A 24,535-nucleotide genomic window follows, 5' to 3' on the forward strand; every position below is an offset into this window, starting at 1 on the left:
GCACAGATACAGTCATTTCTCCACCAGAGAATAGAGGTAAGTCAGTGTGTGTGACTTTGTGTTTGTGTGGGTGTCTGTACTCCTGTGCTGGAGGAAGACATAATGTAGAGGAATAGAGGAAGTATGTGTGTGTCTATTGGAAGAAGGTGAGAGAAAGGATAAAAGACTGAGGAGATTTTGCATGTGCATGCATGCACATGCCTTTGTTTGTTGAATATTCAAATGTTAGGAAGGCTGAGGAAAATCTTATAATAAAAGTAAAAGTTAGGGTGACAATAAAGGAGAAACAGTGACATGCCACTTTGCTTTACTATTACTTCTGATGTGCATTTACAGAGTGAAATATAATTTTCCACATTTTGATGCTATGATAACGCTTTTATTAGTGTTGACATTTTATGAAATACACTTCTTGGTTTTCTTTCAAAAGTAAAAAAAAAAGATTTGTGTCTGAGAGAGTGAGGCTAGCTGTAACAGGGTACATCAGTTGTGTGAAGAAACAATTGTTATGTAATCTTTTACCCTGATTGTTTTTCTTTTCTCCCTTACACTCTTTTAGTAGATCTAAATCTGGAAGCACTTAACCGTAGTTGTCGGACTTACACTTGACATTGACGTAGGGCACATTCGAGAGGACCCGGTTCAGCACCTTGTGGCACTCCATTGCCACTAGCTCAAGTGCCAAGTCAGGCGTCTTAGATGTCACAGGACATTTTAATGGAAAAAATTAAATAATTCATAAAGAGACCTTCCAGGAGTTCTGAGTGTTCCCCGCATACGGCTCTGCAAATGTGAATACCCATTGTGACAGAAGCGTTAGAGTTACATAGAAGCAGAGAGTAGATAGAAACAGACAACTTGACATTCAATCCCATTTTGAAAGCTCTTATTCAAGTAAAAAATGTTTAATTTAACGCCAAAGCAGAACAATCGTAATCTCAAAATGTCTAAAAAATTACACAAATTCACAAAATTCAATAAAATGAAATAAAAAAATGAGATTACAACATTCTCTCAGATTATTTCTGCTTTGCTAACAGTTATTTTACTCAGAGATCGGGGAAATCTTTCTTTTTTTTTAGGTAGTGCCAAGTGTGAGCCTGTCAGTTAAGCTGGTTGGTGTGGCATGCTGATTATCTCTGTGACCTGCATTGTTACAGCCATTGCCTTCTACTGTTTTGCAGCCCGTTCCGAGTCTTCACACTTGTTCTCATTTATAATGAATACAGACGGAGCTGCAATATTAATAAGCCCTGGAGCCTTGGGCACTGGGTTTATTTAAGGGTTCACATTATGAGAATAATGGAGGTGACAAGATCTTTGGTTGTGAATATATGAATGTAGTTGTGTTTTTATTCACATTTATGCTTTCTTAATGTAAGCAAAATGTCACAGGATTGATCCCCTGAATGCAATAGCCCCGCTGACAGGCCAAAGGAAAGATACTGAACATCTCCTGTTCATTCACAGCTACCCAAAATAGCTTTTTGAATTATTCACAACATGCATAGACTGACATTTTTTACTTTAAGATAAATAAACTGCTTGACTGCTATCTGTCTGAGCATTTAAGTAATGGCAAAGTTGGAGTGGCACATAGGCCTACAACTATTGGCTGTTTTTAAGAATGTATGTGAAAGAAAGAACTGAAAATAAACATTTGCTCGCTTCCCAGCTTGCAATTTCCAAGCCACAGGTGATGAATTGCTGTTAAATCATATTAGATAAGGTGCTCTGAGAGAACCAAGACAGTTTAGAGTCTGATAGAGTGAATTTAAATGAAATGGATGAAACTGATGTGAGAAATGAGACAGCCCTATGAACCAATCTAATATAAAATAAAGTGCAACTTCAGAGGGCTCATGATACAAAGTAATGCAGGCACAAGATTCAGTGTAGAAAACTTGTAAACAGACACTTGAACAAAGGTCATACAGTAAGCATAATGGTTGAACAGATTATTACTAAAATATATAAAAGCAAATTGAAAGGCAAATAACACAAAATCTACTCAACAATCTTAAAGGTTGGCTTGCACAATTCCTTAAAATTGTTATAATAAGGAAGACCATATTGAAATTACAATTACAATTACAAAAAAACCAGGGCAAGAGTTTTTGACTCACTTTGATGGACTAACATTTCAGATATTGCAGAGATCTAAATAGGAGGTTCACAAGAAACAATCAGACCTATATTGGCATATTGTGTTTAGACAAATGTTATCATTCAGCCGTCAGTATTACTAAACCAAAGTGATGTCCAGAAAATCAAGGATTCAAAATGTGCTATGTAAAGAACTGCACATCAGGATTGTTTTTACCACTTTGCAAGCAACTTACAGCTAAGAAATCTCAAGACGGTGTGGAAAATTCAAGAAATGCAAGGACTTATCAGATCCCTTACTCTGGGAAATCAGAGAGTGTGTGTCTTAAACAGAGTCGCATTTATTTCCATTCTAAGTTTCTCTCCTCTTTCCCCTTACCTCAAATCTTGATTTAATTCAAACTAGCCAAGGTTAGCCACCATGCCAGAGAGAAGAATTGGTTCCAGAGATTAGCCTGCGAACAGAGCTGACGTCATGGCCTTTTCATTCGGAGAGCTCCTTTTGTTGGACAGAGGCTTACAAGGAACTTAAGCGAAACGTACTGTAACAAACATTTAACCATGGTTATTAAGGAAATGTACCCCATGTGTCACTGGTTTTAAAATCAAAAGAAATGCGGTTTTAGAATATGTTCCTCTATTATATGCTATATGTTATGTTAATGAGCCATTTTATGTGGCATTAGGAGAAAGATATGCAAAGTCTTTAAGATAAATAAATACATTAGCAGCATTTTTCTTCTGATGACAGTTTCTCTAAATGGATTTTACGCTATGCTTTCTCTTCCCTTTCTTTACACACATACTATAAATCCATATATATAGTTTCTCACCAAAAGGCAGTACTTCAGTCCTAACCCAAAGACATAAAGAAACATTCTGTTGATTTACAATTATTATAATAATAATAATAATAATAATCCTTATATTTATTATAGCGCTTTATCAATGACTCTCAAAGCGCTTTACAAATACACATTACACATAGAGATCATACATGTAATGGTCATCTACTGTGGACAATACCCACATTATGGCCTTGTTGTCATAGTTTTGACCAGGCTAATACCAGTTAGCTCCTTATACTGTTCTCACTACCTGTGCATCTCACTGGCTGAAAGTTCTTGCCAACACGTAGTGGCATCATATGTGTGAAAGTCAAACTGAAATTGCTGTAAAGACATACTGTTCTCTTGTGCTTAAAAACAATTTAACTCAATTTTCCATGCCAATAAAGGTATAGACTTGTGGTACAAATTCAACATAAACTGTTTTGGTGACTTGAAGGTCAAACCATTCATCACAGTGTGGAGATGAATCCCCTTCAAATGTTAATGATCTTGGCTGAAGAGTATTAATTTGAGCATCAGAGGCATCAACACATTTATATTGCGTTTAACAGAGTTGCTCAGATTATCTTGAAAATAACAATTTCCCAGTGTTGAAAGAACACCAATTTAATGTTTACAAATTAATCTAAGGATATTAAACAAACAACCTTATTCCCCTGAGCTCCTTTAAAGTGGATCCTTGATCCAGTCTCTTTCTTAGCAGATCGATGGTGGTTGAAGAGTTCATTATCCAAGACAAATCTATATGCTTCTCTGCCTCATCTTCAGCCGTTCTTCTCATCCCTTCCTCGCTCTGCCTTTTAATTGGCCTTCAGTCATAAGTCATCTCAGCCGCACTTGTTCTTTTACCCACTCTGCCATTCCAGTCTAATGACAAAAAGGCTAATTTTACACCCAGTCGTTCCGTTTAATTACTGACTGTCCAGACTTCTCTGGCTCAATCAATAACAAGCATATAGAGATGGAGAAAAGATTTGGGAGAAAAAAAAATTATTTGCAAGATGAAAGAAGATTTCTCATGTCATTTGACAAGGACAGTTATCAGAAGTAAAATAGCAGGTAGCTAATTGGCAATTTGGGATGATTTCACTTATCTCATAAGCAAATCTAGAATTGTATTAACTTTATCTAAGCTGTGCCTCGATAGTGTCACGATATTCATGTTAGGTCACGTTTTTATGTCTAGGTTTGGGTGTTTTGCTGTTCTCCCTGTCATGTTTTCCTCCTGGTTTATTGTCTGGTCCTTTTCCCTGTGTTTTTCCTCCTGTCGTTAGTTTCCCTGGTGTGTCTAGTTGTCTGATTGTGTTCACCTGTGGCCCTTGTGTTTCTCCTCCCCTGCCTGGCTGTTTCTCGTCTTGTGATTACCTCTCCCTGTATTTAGACTTGTCTCTTCCTGTGTTCAGTGTTGGTTCATTGTTTGTCTTTCCCTTCATGTCACGCTCCATGTTTGTCCTTGAAGTTTGGTCCTGGATTATTTACTCGTGCCCCCCTTTTTTTTTGGTAATGCTAACTTTGTTTCGTTTTCTTTTGTCATCGGCTTTTTTTTTGTAAATTAAAGCTCGCTTTTTGTTAATACTGCTTTTGGGTCCTACCTTTTCCATGCACCCTGACAGAATGAACCAACCAACTGTGGACTCAGCAGACTCAGATTATTTTGCTCTACAGGTGGAATGTCTTGGGTACTCTCTGGAGTACATTTGTTATACTTGGAATGGCGCCTCATCTAGACGGGGTAGAGAGGCTGCGTTGAAGGAGGCACGTCAGGAGGTTGCTCGCAAGCCCTGGCTCAGGAGCATGTTGCCTGATTGGCTACAACTTTTCACAAGTTGTCCTGAAGACTTGTCCGAAGCCTCTAACCCTTTCCTGGGGTATGACCAGGCCTTGGGAGGCCCACGGATCCTCCAAAGAATCTCTAGGAGACGCAAGACCAAGATTCCAGCCCGTGCTCCAGTGGTCCCTGCTCCAGAACCGGCCCATACAGCCATGGTTCCAGCCATGGTTCCGGCCCTGGTTCCGGCCCCAGCAACCATGGTTCCGGGCCCAGCAGCCATGGTTCCGGCCCCAGTTCCGGCCCCATCAGCCATGGTTCCGGCTTCAGTACCGGCCCCAGTAGCCATGGTCCGTACTCCAGTTTCGGCTCCAGGACTGGCTTACCGGCCGACGCCAGCTCCCCGAGTCCTGTCGGTGTACCGGCCGACTCCAGCACCTCGTCTCCTGTTGGCTCTCCAGCCGACGCCAGCTCCCCGAGTCATGTCGGCTAACCGGCCAACGCCAGCTCCCCGAGGCCTGTCGGCGTACCGGCCGACTCCAGCACCTCGTCTCCTGTTGGCTCTCCAGCCGACGCCAGCTCCCCGTGTCTTGTCGGCGTACCAACCGACACAAGTCCCCTCTCGAGTCCCCTCTCGAGTTCCCTCTCAAGCCCTCTCTCTTGAGTCTCCTCTCGAGTTCCCTCTCGAGTCCCCTCTCCAGTCACCTCTCAAGTCACCTCTCGAGTCTTCTCTCGAGTTCCCTATCAAGTCACCTCTCAAGTCAACTCTCAAGTTTCCTCTCGAGTTCCTTCTCAAGCCCTCTCTCGAGTCCCTACTCAAGTGCCGTTGGAGGTTCCGCTGGGGGTCCTGCCAACTCCATGTCCTGTCCCGTTGGGGGTCCCGCCGACTACTCTTCTGCCAGGGGTTCTGCCAACCCTATGTCCTGTGCCGTTGGAGGTCCCGCCGACTGCTCTCCTGCCGGGGGTTCTGCCAACTCCATGTCCTGTCCCGTTGGGGGTCCCGCCGACTACTCTTCTGCCGGGGGTCCTGTCAACCCTATGTCCTGTACCGTTAGAGGCCCCCCCGACTACTCTTCTGCCGGGGGTCCAGCCAACCCTATGTCCTGTGCCGTTGGAGGTCCCACCGACTACTCTTCTGCCGGGGGTCCTGCCAACGCTATGTCCTGTGCCGTTGGAGGTCCCGCCGACTACTCTTCTGCCGGGGGTTCTGCCAACCCTATGTCGTTGGAGGTCCAGCTGACACCTGTTTTGTCGGGGGTCCTGCCAACTCCTTGTCCTCTTCCGTGGGGGATCTTGCCGACACCTGTCCCACCGGCTCCGGTTCCTGTCCGGTCGACACCGGGTCCTGCCCGGCCTCCGGAGCTGTCCGGTCTTCGCCCTCGGGTCTGGCCCCCTGAGAGCCGCGGTCTTCGCTCTCAAGCCCGGCCCCCTGAGAGCCGCGGTCTTCTCCCTCGGGCCCGGCCCCCTGACTCTTCCTGCCGCTGCCTTCACCCTAGTGCCCGGTCCCCTGGGTTCGCCCGCTGTGGTCTTCGCCCCTTTTTGGACTCTGCCTTGCCCCCGGGCCGTCCGCCCGAGACCCCCTCCTCGAACTCTGCCTTGCCCCCGGGCTGTCCGCCCGAGACCCCTTCCTGGTCCTCTGCTGTGCCCTGGGCTGTCAGTCAAGGCCCGTCCTCCGGTCCCCCGCTACCCACCCTGCTGGACGTTTTGGATTTTTTTTTTGTTCTGTTTAGGGACGTCTAGTATCCGTCCCTTGAGGGGGGGGGTTCTGTCACGATATTCATGTTATGTCACGTTTTTATGTCTAGGTTTGGGTGTTTTGCTGTTCTCCCTGTCATGTTTTCCTCCTGGTTTATTGTCTGGTCCTTTTCCCTGTGTTTTTCCTCCTGTTGTTAGTTTCCCTGGTGTGTCTAGTTGTCTGATTGTGTTCACCTGTGGCCCTTGTGTTTCTCCTCCCCGGCTGTTTCTCGTCTTGTGATTACCCTTCCCTGTATTTAGTCTTGTCTCTTCCTGTGTTCAGTGTTGGTTCATTGTTTGTCTTTCCCTTCATGTCACGCTCCATGTTTGTCCTTGAAGTTTGGTCCTGGATTATTTACTCGTGCTCCCCTGTTTTTTTGGTAATGCTAACTTTGTCTCGTTTTCTTTTGTCATCGGCTTTTTTTGTAAATTAAAGCTCGCTTTTTGTTAATACTGCTTTTGGGTCCTACCATTTCCACGCACCCTGACAGATAGGACCTGCAGTCGTTCACCAACTGGACTGTTCAATCCCCTGCCTCCGTGGTCAACATGTCAAAGTATCCTTAGGCAAGACTGAATGTTTGACCTTTTCCACCTACTTGCCGCCTGTTAGTAGTACATTGTTGCTTATTTAGTTATAGTTGGTCTTATTTTCAAACTACAGAAGTTATTACAAATAAACTACAAGGAGCGAACTTGATGTTATAAACACTGAAAGGTAACTCATCCATTACACAGTTTTGGTCACTGTCATCCTGCATTAGCATCTCAGATCTGCAGGGTAGCAAATGTAATTCTTTCTTTGTCTGGTGGTCATGAGAGACTAGAACTGGACCCCATATCGCATTTATAACGATAGATAAGTAACAGTTGGAAAATATATCAATAATTTTTCAAAAAATTGCTTCTAAAAACCTTTTTAGTGCTTTCACCTCACAAATAAACCACAACAGTTTGACAGGACTCACTGGTGAGTAGAATTATTATTTTAAAAAGATTTAGCAAACATGGAGTAAGGGGTCGCAGCTCGCAGGCATGATTAAAAGTGGATAGATGGAGGTATGGCACTAACTGCTTGGTACAGAGAACTATATCCACCATGGTAAATGTTACTGGTATCTGATGCAAACCCCCTTCTCATCTGGTAAAACTCAGCTTTAAATAGAATAATTACATTTGAAACTCGATTCATAAATCACTGCTTAAGTAGCCATCGTCATTCATCAGATCATAACAGGGATACTTGGCAAGCAAGGGCACTGTGAAGTGTAATATGATGAGAAAATGACGTTTACCAGACTCAGTGGTGTAGAGCAAGTCCAAATAGCCCTAGAACATGTCATTTTTTACCGTTTCTGTGAAACTTAAAGATCCAATGAAAAATGACCTGCCCCTATCAAGAATGTGCAACCCCTATGTGTTCTTGTTTATACACACATCAAGCCTGAGTGTCTACCAGCTTGAACCAGTCGGAGACAACCAATCAGTGGAGTCAGGTGAATATGCACAATTATTGGGGACCAATGGGAGATGGCATGCTGGGCTGGGCAAGGAAGTGATGCTGGAACTGAGTGGCTATGGCAGCGCTAATGGTAAGTGAGAGGTAATTAGAGAGAAAAGACTTGTGTGCTGCTCTCCATCCGGCGAACAGAGTAAGGAGCCGGCGTCCCCATCGCCTCATTTATCATCATCTGTTTAGCAGGAGGCTCAGAGTCAGGACAAACAGAACAAACCCCCTTCCATCTTTCTCCTTCTCTCAGCCTCTCTCATTTTCTTTTTTATCTTTATCCTTTGCTACTTATCCAATGTATGATACATCTCTCTAATTTTCTGCGTCTAATCTTTTCTTTGTCAGGGCCGCATTCTCATTCATCCTTTCTTTTTGTTCCCTTCCTTCATCTTTGCCACCTGTCAGAGACAAACCTTCTCAATGTCTTTCTTGTTTTCTATAAGCCTTCTTTTACTTTTGGTTTCCATTCTATCGTTCTTGCTCTATTTACTCATTTTCCTTACTCTTTCAGATCTACTTACTGTGTTCCATTACGTTCTTCTCTACTTGTCAGTCCTATCTATTTATTCAATATACTTGGCCTTCATTGGTTTGTTGCTTTCCACTCTCAATTCTGCATTGCAATTTCCCCCCTCTGTTTTCCATCTTTTCCGCCACCGCCTCTGTGACCCTGGATGTTTTTAGTTTTTCATCTTTCTATTCCAATTTGTGTCTTCATTGTGCTCAGTGATGTTATTGTTCATCAGCTCACTTCTGAAGTGTACATATATTGTCTTCCTAATTATCAGATTTTAGGTGTTGAATGACTATAAAATGAAGGCAATATCACAAGCAGTTTAATCGCTATCATCTTTATCATCACCCCCAGCAGGAGCATTTAGACCATCATTGTTAATTAATTAAAAGGAACGAGCATGAGAATATAAATAGAACAGAATAAATGGGAAAATATAAACTTGGACTAAACAACTTAACATCTGTAACCAAGTGCATCAATAAAAGCTGTGTGAGGCTGCTATGATTTTACAGCCAAAGATGATTTGAAATGTATGATTTATTGGAAATTCAAAGTTAATGTTTATCAGGATGAGTCAGCAAACAGTAACCTAGTTGTCTTCACAGGCCAGCTCAAATTCATCAGCATTCGCGACTCTTTCCTGTGTGCATTCTTCATTCATTAATGACTTGCTACCGCAACAACGTGTCCAGACCCTGGCAGGGATACAGACAACAACACAGCCAATATCGATAATTGGCTGCAACAGGTGACAGAGAGAAATGGAGCGAAACAAGAAAAAGAAAAAAAACAGTAGTACAAGACATGGACATAACTCCAGGGTGTGACGTGCAAGCAGAACTAATTTGTAGCAGAAAGTAATTTGTATCAGTCATGACTGGCGGCAGTTGTTGGAGGAACAGGGAACAGGCAGCCTTAGGTACCCCAATTTATCACTTCACCACTCGCTTCCTCCCTCTGTCACTGGGGTATCTCACAGTGCCCTGTATTCTGAAAGCTAAAAATGTTTAATTATGTCAACCAAAACCATTTGGAGAATAAAAATACTCTATCTCAAATTTCAAAACTTATATTACCCTACCTCTCGCTTTTGTATGTGATGTGATTATTTTACAGCAGTTTTTGTTATTCCATTACTCAGTTTTTCTATAGCATTATTTATGACAAAACCGTTTCTGTGAGTGGACCAATACAATTGACTGCTTTAAGTTAACATCTAGGTTCAGTTCTGTAGGTTTTTTTGAAAATTGTACATTTAGTACATTTCTTTTACATTTTCAGTAAAAAAATATCCTGGATTTATCAAATCCAGTTTTTGTTCTTTAACTCTCAACTCTCTCTTCGTCTAACCATCTGAAAGTCTCTTGTGTGGTCCTGCTCTGCTGAGTCTTGATTATACCCACATGCAAGCATATTTTCTGTAACACAGTAGCCTGAGTCCGCCTAGGAGCAAGAGGTTCTCCCTCATCGCCACAACAGAGACCTACACTCATCAATGATTAAAGCAGCTAGGTGAAATCCTGTGACAGACCACCACCATGGCTGTCAGCTCCCACATGCAGGAGCAGGATGAGGAGATACAAATACTCCAACACTTAACCCTCACTAAAAATGCAGATCTATCGTACCAAGATACGGTAATGGTGGATGTGTCTATGTTGACTTTCACAAGAAAACCAGAGGCAATTATACACAATTCGTGTTCGACCCTGATGGCATGCATCAGTATGTCAAGTATCTGTCCAGCTTACATTTGTTGCAAACAAAGCAGTAGCCTACTTATTGCAACATTATTGGAGGTCCAGCTACATTTGTAGTAAAGAGAACAACATTTGTAGTGTTTGGAATAACTTTTCTCTACTATAAAGTTGGTCTATACTACAAGTGTTGATAACGTTTTTGACCTCTTCATATCATTTTACTTCTACAAGCACCTTGGAAATAGGTCATGTTCTGCCAAAAGCCCCACTATGCTTCAATGCAACACCCTGCCTGGATGCTACATGATCCAAATCAAACACATTCATATGTCATGGCTGACTCAAAACTATGATGAATAATGCAACAGAAGGTGCTACAGCAGAGAAACTATACATGTATTTAAATACTAGCAACTTAAAATGTCAAATTAATATGGGGTGTAGCAGTCAATAACCCAGTAGTGCAAATGTGTATGCATGATACAATAATATTTAAGTGTTGTGTGGTAAAAGGAAAAACAAAAAGAAAAGGATGGGAATTGCTCATGTACCCACTGGGCTAATGAAAGACCCGACCACACCCACGTGCACCTGCAAAGCAAAACACAGGGCAAACAGAGGCTGCATCCCAGGCTAGCTAAATGCTAAATGCTAGCAGCTCAAGGTGGAAGCAGTGGAGACTTGTGAGGTGTGCGAGGCCTTCTGATGATCTCTGATGTAACTGTAGAGCATAATTTAGTTAAACAATTTTAAGTTAGGAGCACATGCTGAATGGACTTATGCTTTGAAAAAGAACAATAAGATTGTTGAGGACTTCATGATGCACAAGACTCACCGACAGCTATTCAGACAGGTGAGCTACAACAACTAACATCCTCTCTAAATGAAATGGCTTAAACAAGATGTGTGTGACCTCAAACGACATGCTGTGTAAATAATCTACACATCCCATTTTGCTTGTGCTTGTTGCAGCAGCTGCTGTGGATTTATATCGTGTTGTTGTACATGCTCGCAATGTCTGCTTTGGTTATGTTTTTTTTTTTACTGCTGTGTGAATCCTTTAAAAATGTTCTTTATTTCGCGTGGCTTGATAATTATGTTTCCAGCTGCCTTGGTGTCCTTAGGCCTTTTAATTCCTGTTTATTTATTGAGAGTCTCCACTGAGGAAGGTGGTTGTAGCCTATATTGATTATTGATAATATGCACATGCTGCAAATGTCTGTCTAATGTGTCTATAGAAATTGAACTTTGTGTTGGTTTAGATATAAAGGCTCTTGTTCCTGAAGGTGTTCCACTTTGGTTTGTATGTTGAGTTTTATTGCAATTTATTTTGTAGCTTAAATATATTTATTTTAACCACAAATGCAACACAATAAAGTCAGAGTATATTATTAATTGACAGACTTTTATATCTTTACACACAATAACCTTTATTAGAGAAACATTTATTAAAACAAATTACATTCATTATCTTTTCCATTTATGCACTCTAAGTTGTAAAATGGTTCACAGAGAACAAAAATCATGCCATTAATACCAGCAATAACGCAATAACGTTGACATGGCTTAGACAAGAACCACAAAGCGTTAATCAAATTGCTGCATGTCAAGTTCTATTTGTCTGAAAGGACATCTCTTATGCACACTTATCAGCTGCACTATCATAGCCTAATATCTGCTGTGAATGTGCTCATATCAGATGGGAGGCATTCATTTGGAAAATGACTATCTTTATCTATATTTCATCAACTGGACTGAATATATTAATAGTAGATATTCTTATTAGGCCTTAAGTCTTATCAAGACTCCTAATGTGAAACTCATGGCACACAGACAATTATTCTCTTTAATTTATTTCACCACAATGTTTTTTATCGACTTTGGCCTGCAAAGTCACTATGTTCAGCTTGTCAGTCACTATGATCAGCTTGTGTCTACTGTTTTTATTCCTCCTTTTTCAGCATGCACTGGGCCACATAAATAAAGCTATTAGGTTGTGGAAAGCGTATGAAACACACAGCTGCCTCATAAGTGGAGTAAGCACAGATGGCTCTCAGATCAAGGCCTTAAGGTATAGTCCTGGATTCAAGAACGCCAGCCTGTTCCAATATGGCTGAAACTGATAAAGTCTTCAAAGATGAGATTGCCTATATTGTGCATTACAATGCTGCAGGAGCACTTCTTACTCTATGTGGTGGGCTTCAGATGAAAAACTTTCCCACACTAAAGTGTAGGTTAGATAAGTTTATTGACCCAGAGGATTGTTTACAGAAAAAAAGAGTCTATGTGTAAAAGCTATGCAACCAATACAACACTGACTGAATTAAAGCCACATAGAGCTCTGATGCAGTCTGTTAGGAGGCATGAAAATAAATGTCTCTCCAAAACGGATACAAAGCTTAACATTTTACCATTGAAATCAGAAGAAACTACCAAAGCTTTATCAGACGATTGGAAACTTTGTATCAAAATGTAAGGCACAGTAGCTCCCCTGTGTCCTGTCTATCACTTAACCTCCCACTCTCTTTACTGTTCACCCTTCTGTCTGGGCTTATCTACAGTTACAGCTCTCTCCCATCTTAAGCACTTATCTCCAGCGACAGTGTGCGTCATGCATCCCTAGCCCTATCAAAGATAGTACATTACATGGCGAGATTCTCCCGCTTCTCAAGATCTCACACATGGATGATTCCTGCAGGCGGATATCTTAGCAGAGAGGTGTTTGGTCCCTGTCCTTGACAAGCCGTTCGATCCTATCCCAATAGTGCATTAAGTCGGGTTTGTTTGTGTGGCCATGTGCCACCTACCACCTGTCTGTTGGGACTGATATAACAACATGTTGTCTCCGGAGCATTACGAGCAGGGCAGCGGGTGTGTCGACAATAACAACAAAGCAGAGATTTCAGTGTCGATAATAGTGACAAGAAACCCGAAGAGATTGATCCAATGCTCCTTCAAACTGCTATGAACATTTTTTTTAAACCCAAAACTTTGCTCAAAACATTGCTTTGGTGATGTTATTGAATATGAACCAAATGCATCTTCTAACCACTATCAGCCAAAATAGTAATTGGCCTTCGTCAGTGTAACATATTTGTGTTAAGAAGTGTAGCATTATGCTTTGTATTTAGATATAAGATATACCTTATTATTTGCCCCAAGAGATATAGAAACTGTAAAAGCGGGCCTCACAGGAAGAACCACACAAAATGAAAGCAATACAGTTAAATGTGATGTTGGAGACAATGGATCACAACCCTTTGCAGCTATATGCTCTGATATGATATCTGATAGTTCCCCCTGCAAGGATGGAAAGGAATATATCAAGGCGGTACATGGTGTGAACGCTTCCTCCCTCCCACAGCCATTCGGGAAGATAAGGAAGTGATGACACTCATAGGGTAACAAAGGATAGAGAAAAGGAAATTGGAAAAGGGAGGGGGAGCATGTCGCAGAAGATCATGGATGGTCTTCCTTTCAGATATTTTTTTTATGGAATGTGAGCTTGTTATCAGATTTGATATTCATTTTATTTCTGGTTCTGGTGTTGTTTTAATAGTCAAACATTGTTATCATTGTTACTACTATCTTACCCACAGTACCCTTTGTTTTTCCTTTTAATATGTTCATACAGATGCAAACCTCAGATCTTAACAGAAGGACCACAGTGTCCTATACTCAATATTTCCACTGGAGCAATTGAGGGGTACATGACTTGCTCAAGGGGACCAAAATAATTTGTGCGGAGGAAAACAAACCATGACTCACTCTCACTCATTTTCCAGCGCACAATTTCCTAGTGATGCTGCACTTTTTAATTGACCACCCCTCTATTCCTAGGCTTAATATATTATTTTATGAAAGAATAGTTTAAAAAATAACGTGCGGTACTGTTCTTCCAGGCCCAGGCCATTACAGTTCCTACCAATTATAGTGTAATACAACAGCAGAGAAGAAAAGCTTTGAAATACATGCTTTAAAAGGTTCACGGTGTGGCACACGGCAGTACTTTATTTACATCACAACAAAATCAAATATAGTGCAAAAGTTAGGAATAGTCCTTAAATGAGTTTTTCTGAATGGCTGCTTTGCAAAGTTTCTTCTCTTGTTTTCTTAGTCTATGGAGGTAATAGACCTGTCACTGCAGTAATAATGATGAATCTCCTCTCTTTGCCCAACAGAGAATGGGAGATAGCCCTAAAATATGGATGCAAGCGGCTGGGGTATAGTGGAGCTGAGTTTAAATCAGACTGGACGGAATGCTAAGATTATAAACGTGCCAGGGAGTTATACATCAAAGGGAAAACATGTCACTGAAAACAGACTGTCACAGTTTAGCATGAGAAACCAGACCATTATCAAGAACCCAAGGCCATCCAATTCAGGCTAGAGATAACTTAGTTTCAGAACAGGATAAACATTGAATTACACACACTGTAGATCAAATTCTTCAGGCTCCACTTCCTGTTAACAGCATAACACTTAATTACACCTCTGCCATATTAATAGCTTCTGGGTAATGTATTTGATGGTGCAATTATTCCTTCTTGACAACATCACAATTCATTTAGACTTTTTATTAGAACAGAGGAATTCTTTATCCTTGGGGAAGTGCGAAAAAAAGAGTTTAATAATCTGATCTGAGATCTATATGATTTGCACAGCTGCGTCCAATCCTCAACCGGTAATCCAAAACAAGTTTTTTCACATGGCTACGACTGTAAATTCATGCCTCCCCTGCTGCTGGGAAGTGTCAGCGGAGTCTGTGGTTTATGTCTTGAAAAACAAACGATTGATCTTTCAGAGTCGCACTGCTTGTGGGATTTCATCAGTACAGCAGTTCAAGAAAAAAGGCAGACGGCAAAGGTGAAAGCAAAGTGGTTGAGGACATTAAGACAAGTGTGTTTTGGAAGGATAACACTTTTTTCCAGCTGTTTCTAGATCAATTTAATAGAAAACATTTATGCCAAAATGTAATTGAAGTTGAACACCTATTTCTAAACTCGACATCATTTTTTCTGTGAATTTTAAAAAACTGTTACAATTCACTTTTGGAAAAATAAATAATGAGACTTCGGCGCTCCATTTTTTTTGCTGACCCCTTCACCTTGTCCATAGTATTACTAGGCCAAATTATGGGCTTATCACTTGGCCTTATATCTACCCTTAAATCCTAACTTAAGTTTGTTTTTCCTTCCATCATTGCCCCTTGTCTTCTATTATCTTTTTCCTTCTTTCCCTTGTACCATATAGCTCAACATTTCAGCCTTTTCCTCTCCTCTAAACTACCAGTGGAGTAGGCAGATGTATTCTGCACCACCCCCTGCCCTGGCAGCACTATGACTTTTTGCTCCATTAGACCCCAACTGTAGTGCACTGACCCGGAATGAATGCAGTTGACCTATATACAGTAAGCTGTGAGTGAGCAGCTTCCATCTGCACAAGCAATATGGTACTGTTGGGTCCTTCTGAGCTCTCTCTGTCCCCGCCTGCCCCTGTTGCTTCACTACACTTCACACTATGGACACTGAACTGCAGTTCAACTCCCACAATTGGCTTTCTGGACATCTTCTGGGCTGATTCTGAATAGCCTTGGGGCTTGACCTTTCTGGCAGGCAGTGAACTGTCAAGGCTGGTTACGTTTAAGTGGTCCTGCGTCAGTGTACAGCACACTTCTGAGTGTGTTGATTGTGACATTGTCTGGCAGACACCGTGGGCCCCGGTGTCATTGGAGGTCTTCAAAGCTGACCTTTACAGCTAAATCATCCCAATGAAGATATTTGGCCTCAAAAAGAATACTAATGAATTTGGCGTGCTAAGGTCCTGGGATATAACAAGGGAATGCAGCTGTTTATTAATCAAGTACTCACAGAGAATAGTCATCTGTGGACTAGCTCTTAGGGCCTTCATTGATGATTAACCTTGCTTTGCATAACTTTCTTATTCTGTTGCCTGCCTCAGGTCAATGAATATGAGAAATGTTGTCTATACCACAGCAGAAGCAAACTGTGTAAATGTTTGCAAATCCCATCTGTTTAATTGGTGGGTGACATTTAGCTAGCAGGCAAAACCTGCTAGACTTCAGTAAAGGAGATGTGAGCAACATGCCCCTTTTTAAGTGGTTCTGAAATCCAAACAACGTTTGAATAAGGACTGGACGCCAGATAAAAAGTTGGTTGGCCACTGTTTCGTCAACTCCACACCCGAGGCAGCGGCAGGTATGTCTGGAATGTTGCAGCCCTGTACAGTAAACTTGGTGAACACTGGAGCGTGACCTGGCTTTGTGATTGGATCTCTTTGTTCTTGGTGGGTAATTGGGCTCCAGAGCTACAGACGTAGGAAGAGAAAGGGGAAGGTGCATGTTGTCAGAAGACGTAGAAGGATACGAGACGGAACCAATTGACAAGACCAGTGATTTTGTGATTGTGAGATTCAGGGAGAGGAAGCAGAGGTCTAAAAGCATTTTTCCGTCTTTGTTGTGAAACGTTAAACATTGTGTGTGCCTCCCTGTATGTGAGAAAGAATGAGTTAGTCCATTAATGTGTATAAGAGTGTTCAAAGGAAAAAGGAATGCTCATTGCTTTAGTTAAAAGTTTGAAGAAGTAGTTGCTGGGTGTCACTGTGCCCAGTAATTGCACGGTTGCTGTAGCACTTCCAATGTATGGCATCAATATTTCAGTCAGGCTTACTCTCAAGGTCGATCACGATGATATCTGACCGAAGAAATAAATATAAGAACCGCACGCACGCACGCACGCACGCACGCACGCACGCACGCACGCACGCACGCACGCACGCACGCACGCACGCACGCACGCACGCACGCACGCACGCACGCACACACACACACACTCAGTGGTGTAATGATTAATCGGAGCACCCAAGGTCTAACCTTAGTCACCCCAGGACCGCGGCTACAGAGCCCCACATTAGGCATGCAGCCACATAACCTTGCCTTTCAGCCATGCTCCCTCTCAACCCTCTCACCTGTCTTCCAGCAGCACCTGTTCTGCCATTCTGGGCATTCATCGCTATTCTGATCATGCATTTCTCCCTCCCAAGTCCCATCACAACCTCCTGTAGTATTTGCTTGTGAGAATTTGTATGAATATATGTGTGCTGCAGTGCTGGGTGACAAAACCAAGGAGGTTCAAAGCTTTACTCTGGGCTAGTCTAAAAAATCTAGGGTGGCCGCTCGCCTACAGTCTTACATAGCTGCGGTGCCCCCTTGGCCCAAAGGGAACCCTTATTGTTTTATTACAGATGAGGCAATCTGGGCTCTATTTCTCTGACTTTTGTAATGGCATGTCCTTGGGTGTGTTTTTATGGCAGATTACTTTATTCATCCAGACACCCAAAGGGCCCATTTCAACATAAATGGTAAGGAAGTATGCCTTTTAATTTGTCATTACCATACTGTAGTATAACAAAATGTTGTAAAATGAATATGGATGTCTAACATTGTATGTAAGCCTTCTACTGTATAATAGACACCAGAAAAAGACAGTTGCAGAAAGCTCAACAGTTGACAAGTGAGTATCCTTCTGCAAACTCTAACTGGTTCATTTATCATTGTGAGGCATCATGACTCACAATGATGAGTAGGTCGGTCTAAGGGTTCAGAATCTCTGCTGTTTAGACTGCATTCTGCCTGACAGGCCTTGCCTTTTTACCCATGAAGCTTAACTGTCAAGGACAGCTAACCTACAGCCATAGGTGGCTGAATTGAGAGACGTGCAGGAGAAAAGAGGAGGAGGAGCGAAGTGAAGGTTGTTTAAGAATGCCGGTCAGGTTTTCAATTGGTGCAAGGAGGGGCCTCTTTGGGATGACAGAGTGTCTTGCCGATCTGGCGGGAAAGCCGACCCAAATGTGGGGATGGGATGGTTGCCGCGGTGCTGAGGGAGGATGCAAGTGATGGATGGCGGTTGTTAGACGCGGTAATTGTGTTCAGGTAATTGACCCCGCTCCCTCCCCTTTCCGTTCTCTCCTTCCAGAGTGCCAAGCGCTCCATCTCTCTCTCACTTGTGTTCCACAGATGGTAGAAAACATAAGCAAGGAGAAACCGGTGTCATGTCTTGGCAGCCCCCTTGTTTAGGATTTTCAAGCTTCTGCTTAAGCGCACTGGTGGCTGCTTCTCATTTCAGATAAAGCAATGTGTGTGTTATTATGTGTTTACACATTTTAAGAGACACTGTCATGAATACAAAAATAATTAAGGAAACAGCAGAAGGAACTGAATGTGCAACGTCACTTAAATGTAGGTTTATTTTGAGTGAAGTTGCACTGTTAATATCTGTGTAGAGTAGATAACAAGTAAACACATTTATGTAGCAGAATTTTAAGTACCAATAACACATGCAGCATACAAAGAAAAACTAAAAGAAAAACATCAAATAAGTGATTGAAACACATACTAGTGAGTGTGTGCATAAAAAAGATCTTTGGCATTTTGTTTTTAGGAGTCTGCTTCAAACTTTAATCTAGTTGGGAAGAATCCACGCTGAAACACCAACATTTCTGTTTCTATTTTGTTGCTGAGGAGAATGTAATTGTTATGTAATATCTATTGCTAATAAGAGATGCATTTTAGATTTAAAAAATAAATAAATAATAAATGTTCAGGCACATGACATCTAGACATGCTCTTACATTTCTTTTTTGCCCATATGCCCACCCAATAAATAAAGTCAATTTATTTTATGTTGGCATTATCGTACGTATTGTTTACAAGCAAACATGTTAACTTCAAACACACATCATCCTATTTCTAGTGGTGAACGGTAAAAGCCAGTAATATAAGGCCAGGGGCATACCTTCCCCTTAAGTGATAAAGCCAATCGCCCCCCAACCCCTCAAATCCCCCGAGTGCCAGTGAAGCAGTGACTAAAACGTGGAAGGATTGTCATGGCTTGATATTGAGGAGGTGATGATGTACTTCCTTCTTCATGCATCAGCAGATTATGGCAGCATTCATCACTGGTCCCAGGCCCTGTGCTAATAATCATCTCTGTACATCTCAATCTACCACTACTGATTTATTCCGAGCTCTGCAGTAGGGTGACAAGTTTTTAAACGGGCTGCACAATGTAAATCATAACCTCCCTGAGAGTCGGGTAGATGGGTTCACCCTGAGAGATGGGAGTGGAAGAGAGGCTTTCCATCTGCAAACAAACACTGTGAAGTCATATTTGTATGTCAGAATGTAGTGCTTTCCTGCAAAGTTCAATGCAGTACACATATTTCCATATTTATGAGATGATTACAAATTATATGCTAACATTATAGATTGTTACTCCTACATAAATAAAATACAGGTACGTGCATGAAAGTCCGCTTCACATTTTGGGACTTTTGTAAAATGTGAATCTCACGTTGACTGAAGTGATAAAAAGCTACAGGCTTTCTAATTGCTTATTTACAACTAATCACCTTCAACGTGTCAGGCCAAACTCGAAAGACTCCGGATGATGTCATATTTTGATGCTAAACATGTCGCTCATGACATTTTTGTATTTATTTTTTTACAGTCACTTTTACTACACCCTTCAATCTCACCTTTTAGGACCAGGCAGTAAAGAAGGCCAATGTCACCGAGCTAACACAGGCTATAAACAACCTTCACCCATCTCTCTAATTCACGGGTTTGTGGGACCTGGAGCCTCATGACATCACCTGTTCTGCTCCAATCAGCGAGCGGGTTGTGCTCTGTCTTGTTTGACCTTGCTTGCACTGATTCACAGTCTTGATTCTCAGAAGTAAGCAGGTGTGTAATGTCCATGGCTGCTGGCAGTTTTCATTATCCTGCTTTAATTTACGATAGAACAGTGATGAAATCCTGTACTCCCTGTCTCTGATGTCTGTCCATTTTTAAATCCATTTTCAAAATGAGTTAATTTGCTTTAAACATACAGTATGTGTAACTATCTTACTTAGTGATATGCAACATTTTCTATTTATTGTTTCAACACATTTATTTGACCTGAGAGGGTACTGAGAATATGTCTGAGCTGAATTGGATTGAGATTAACATCAAATCAGGGGAAAGTTGGAAATAATCAAAGATAGATAAATCTGTAATCCAGATCCATTTTCTCCAAGGTCAGTGATTGTCAAAGTCCTCATCTACACATATTGCGATCTTCCTTTCTCCATTTCCCTCAGTACTAAGTCTATTTCAGCCCCCCTAAATGAGGTCTCATTAAAGACGCCACTACAGATTCTCCAAGACAAAGTGAAATTCAATGAATCCCAGTGGAAATAACATTCAGTAGCTTCTTACGTAACTACCTTTTTTATGCCACATTTTCAACCCCGGCTTCAAATCCAATCTCGGCCCCTGCAACACATCATTACACTCTCCCAGGTGTATTAAATAAAAATCAGGGCTTGGTTACAGGTCCTGTAATGATCATTTGGGCCAGCTAATATCTAGCAGTTTATCCAGGCAGGCCGCCACAACGGACTTCCTTCCATCTGACATTGCTGTGACTCCATTAGCCAAAGTGTTGGAGGTAAATGATGGTAGCCAGCTTGGCAGTGTCAGAGCCAGCTCAGATCAGTCGGCCTCTATCGATTCAATCACAGAATAAAGGATGGAGCAGGGAACAGGCACCCCAGGTGCATTTGGTCCAACCAAGCCACACTCTGTCTTTTAAACATTGGCATTTTGTGACTCAGGGAGCCATTCGTTCCCAACGCTGCCTTGGACAAATGGACATGTAAAGTCACATAGCAGCTCAAGCTGACAAATGCAACACAAGGCCACAGATAAGGCCACATTTGCCATGATTATGTCCACAAAAATACATTAAAGGACACACGTACGTTCTGCCTCACCCATGCGTATACACTAAATAGATTGCAAGACTGATTATAAAACAGTTAATTACACATCGAACAACAAATACACAACACATCAGCATTTAACCATCTGTTACATTTGTGTTGATGTTGTGAGCAGATGGGCTGTATTTATATTTACAGTATGCTCACAGAAGAGAAAACCTCTGGACTTGATACTGGAAACAATGATATCATATATTTGGTATGAGTTGATCATTTTATATTTATCAGTAATTCAAATGTACTTTTCTTTAAGAGTTAAGTCTAATGGTACAATAGTATTACTGCTATGTGCTACTCTACTGTGTGTTAACAATCTCATAGACTCAGTAGTAGGATCAGTATGGCATGCTAACGATTTTATCAACTTACATTGGCAATCAGCCACAGCTAAAGAGGTCCCATCACCTCAAAATTACATAAATATCTGAAAAACACATGGTTTTACAACTTATCAAGCAGCAGACATATCTTGTATGCACCTTCATTGGGTGAGTCATGGGAAAAAATGCAGTGCACAGCTTCTAAGTGTTCTTGTTTATTTTTAGGATAAAATACATAAAGTGCAGTCCCCGCATACTGTGCGTCCCACGCTCTCTTTGTAACACACTGTGTCCAAACATAGAGCTTCTCAAGTGTTTTCCTCTTAGACCACTGAATGTGTTCATCGTCATGAATAGGATGAGTGTGGAGAGGGCAAAGGTTACAGTAGCTTGTCTACATTCAGGCCCAGACTTAAATCCCATTCGTCCTGTAGGTTGCTTTCTAGCTGTTTGGTGAAGAGCAGCTTTGCACTATAGGCTTCCTGTTTTCTTGATCTCTGCCTCCACTGTTCCTGTAAAACCTTCTGAAGGACTTCCTCCAGTCTGTATTAGTCAGCCACGGATGCTGCTTCAAAGTAATGTTCTGTATACATAAGCATGAATATAGGCTCTGTGTATGGCTGGTATTGAGGTGGCAAAATGCTTGAGGAATATGTTATGCAAAAGAAACATTTCAGATTCTTTTTTTTTTATTGGAACTTAAGGCAACCTTACAACCTCCGACACCCCCTAACTCCTCACAGATGAACAAGGTTTGTTTTGTGCCGATGGGCAGTGAAGGTCTCCCTTATTTCCTCTCTAACAGTCAAGTATCTTGATGAAGTATCCCCTGGCAATTCTCTGAACCCCTCACTGCTCTCTCATCACATGTTTTAAAGGATAAGAGCCTCTGCTAAATAGCTAAAATGTAAATTTCTAGAGAGGGGTTGCTTAGGGACAAGAGCTGAAAATAGCCCCTAGAGACACAGACTTTATCTAAAGAGGGGGCATTATCTTCAAGGGGAGTTTAAAATTAAACTAAGAGTAACTATATTTCTTTCTACATTAAGGCTCAAACACACTATACCATTAGCAGGCAGGTGAGATGTCCATTGAGAGGAATGCACAATTTATTAAAAGGGTGTAGATAAAATACCTGATTTGTCCCTCTGATTCTACAAAATACCCTTTTTGGTATACGTCTAACCAGATGGAAGTATTTTTAAAACTGTGTTTGTGTTACCTGAATTATAATTTGGGTCCCTGCTGACTTGACTCTGCAATGAGAAACATCCAGAGAGAGCATCTTTTTTTTGGGATCAACTCCTTCTTAAAGTTATCTCCTTTCAAAAATAAAATGTAGTCATTTATTTGATCTCATGTGATTGGATCCTGTTCATCAAATGATTTATAGTTATTAAAATCCAAATTGTAGCATGTCTGGCAAATTATCTCAATTTAAAGGGGAATAGCCAAATTGATGACCCTGATGAGATCCGTGTTTGTTTGACATCTGGATCAATTTGAGGGGCAAAAACAATATCAAACATTGCATTCAGAATAAAGCTATTAGCATTGCGGTAGGAACATACAGTGGGGCAAAAAAGTATTTAGTCAGCCACCAATTGTGCAAGTATTCCCACTTAAAAAGATGAGAGGCCTGTAATTTTTATCCTAGGTATACCTCAACTATGAGAGACAAAATGAGGGAAAAAAAATCAAGAAAATCACATTGTCTGATTTTTAAAGAATTTATTTGCAAATTATGGTGGAAAATAAGTATTTGGTCAATAACAAAAGTTCATTTCAATACTTTGTTATATACCCTTTGTTGGCAATGACAGAAGTCAAACGTTTTCTGTAAGTCTTCACAAGGTTTTCACACACTGTTGCTGGTATTTTGGCCCATTCCTCCATGCAGATATCCTCTAGAGCAGTGATGTTTTGGGGCTGCGCTGGGCAACACGGACTTTCAACTCCCTCCAAAGATTTTCTATGGGGTTGAGATCTGGAGACTGGCTAGGCCACTCCAGGACCTTGAAATGCTTCTTACGAAGCCACTCCTTCGTTGCCCGGGCGGTGTGTTTGGGATCATTGTCATGCTGAAAGACCCAGCCACGTTTCATCTTCAATGCCCTTACTGATGGAAGGAGGTTGTCACTCAAAATCTCACGATACATGGCCCCATTCATTATTTCCTTTACACGGATCAGTCGTCCTGGTCCCTTTGCAGAAAAACAGCCCCAAAGCATGATGTTTCCACCCCCATGTTTCACAGTAGGTATGGTGTTCTTTGGATGCAACTCAGCATTCTTTCTCCTCCAAACACGTCTAGTTGAGTTTTTACCAAAAAGTTCTATTTTGGTTTCATCTGACCATATGACATTCTCCCAATCCTCTTCTGGATCATCTAAATGCTCTCTAGGCAAGGCAAGGCAAGGCAAGTTTATTTATATAGCACTTTTCAACACAAGGCAATTCAAAGTGCTTTACAAAAAATGAAAGAGATTAAGAAAATGGCATTTAAAATCAGTCATTAAAAAGAAAAGCTAATAAAATAAACATTAAAAGAAAAAAATACATGGCAGTCAATTAAACATTAAAAGAAAAAAAAGTACATGGATAAAAGTTACAGTGCAGTCTAAGATATGAATAGTTCAATTAAAAGCAGCGACAAAAAGAAAAGTCTTCAGCCTGGATTTAAAAGTAGTCAGAGTTGTAGCGGACCTGCAGGTTTCTGGGAGTTTGTTCCAGATATTTCGAGCATAATAACTGAACGCTGCTTCTCCATGTTTAGTTCTGACTCTGGGGACAGAAAGCTGACCAGTCCCTGAAGACCTGAGAGATCTGGATGGTTCATAATTTAGCAGTAGGTCAGAAATGTATTTTGGGCCTAAACCATTCAGTGCTTTATAAACCAGCAGCAGTATTTTGAAATCTATTCTTTGACACACAGGAAGCCAGTGTAAAGACTTCAGAACTGGAGTGATGTGATCCACTTTCTTAGTGTTAGTGAGGACTCGAGCAGCAGCGTTCTGAATTAGCTGCAGCTTCCTAATAGATTTTTTAGTGAGACCTGTGAAGACACCATTGCAGTAGTCGAGTCTACTGAAGATAAAAGCATGGACAAGTTTTTCCAAATCCTGCTGTGACATTAGTCTTTTAATCCTAGATATATTCTTTAGGTGATAGTAGGCTGATTTAG

This window comes from Gymnodraco acuticeps, unplaced genomic scaffold (assembly GCF_902827175.1).
Source record: "Gymnodraco acuticeps unplaced genomic scaffold, fGymAcu1.1, whole genome shotgun sequence".
In the NCBI taxonomy this organism is placed as follows: Eukaryota; Metazoa; Chordata; class Actinopteri; order Perciformes; family Bathydraconidae; genus Gymnodraco; species Gymnodraco acuticeps.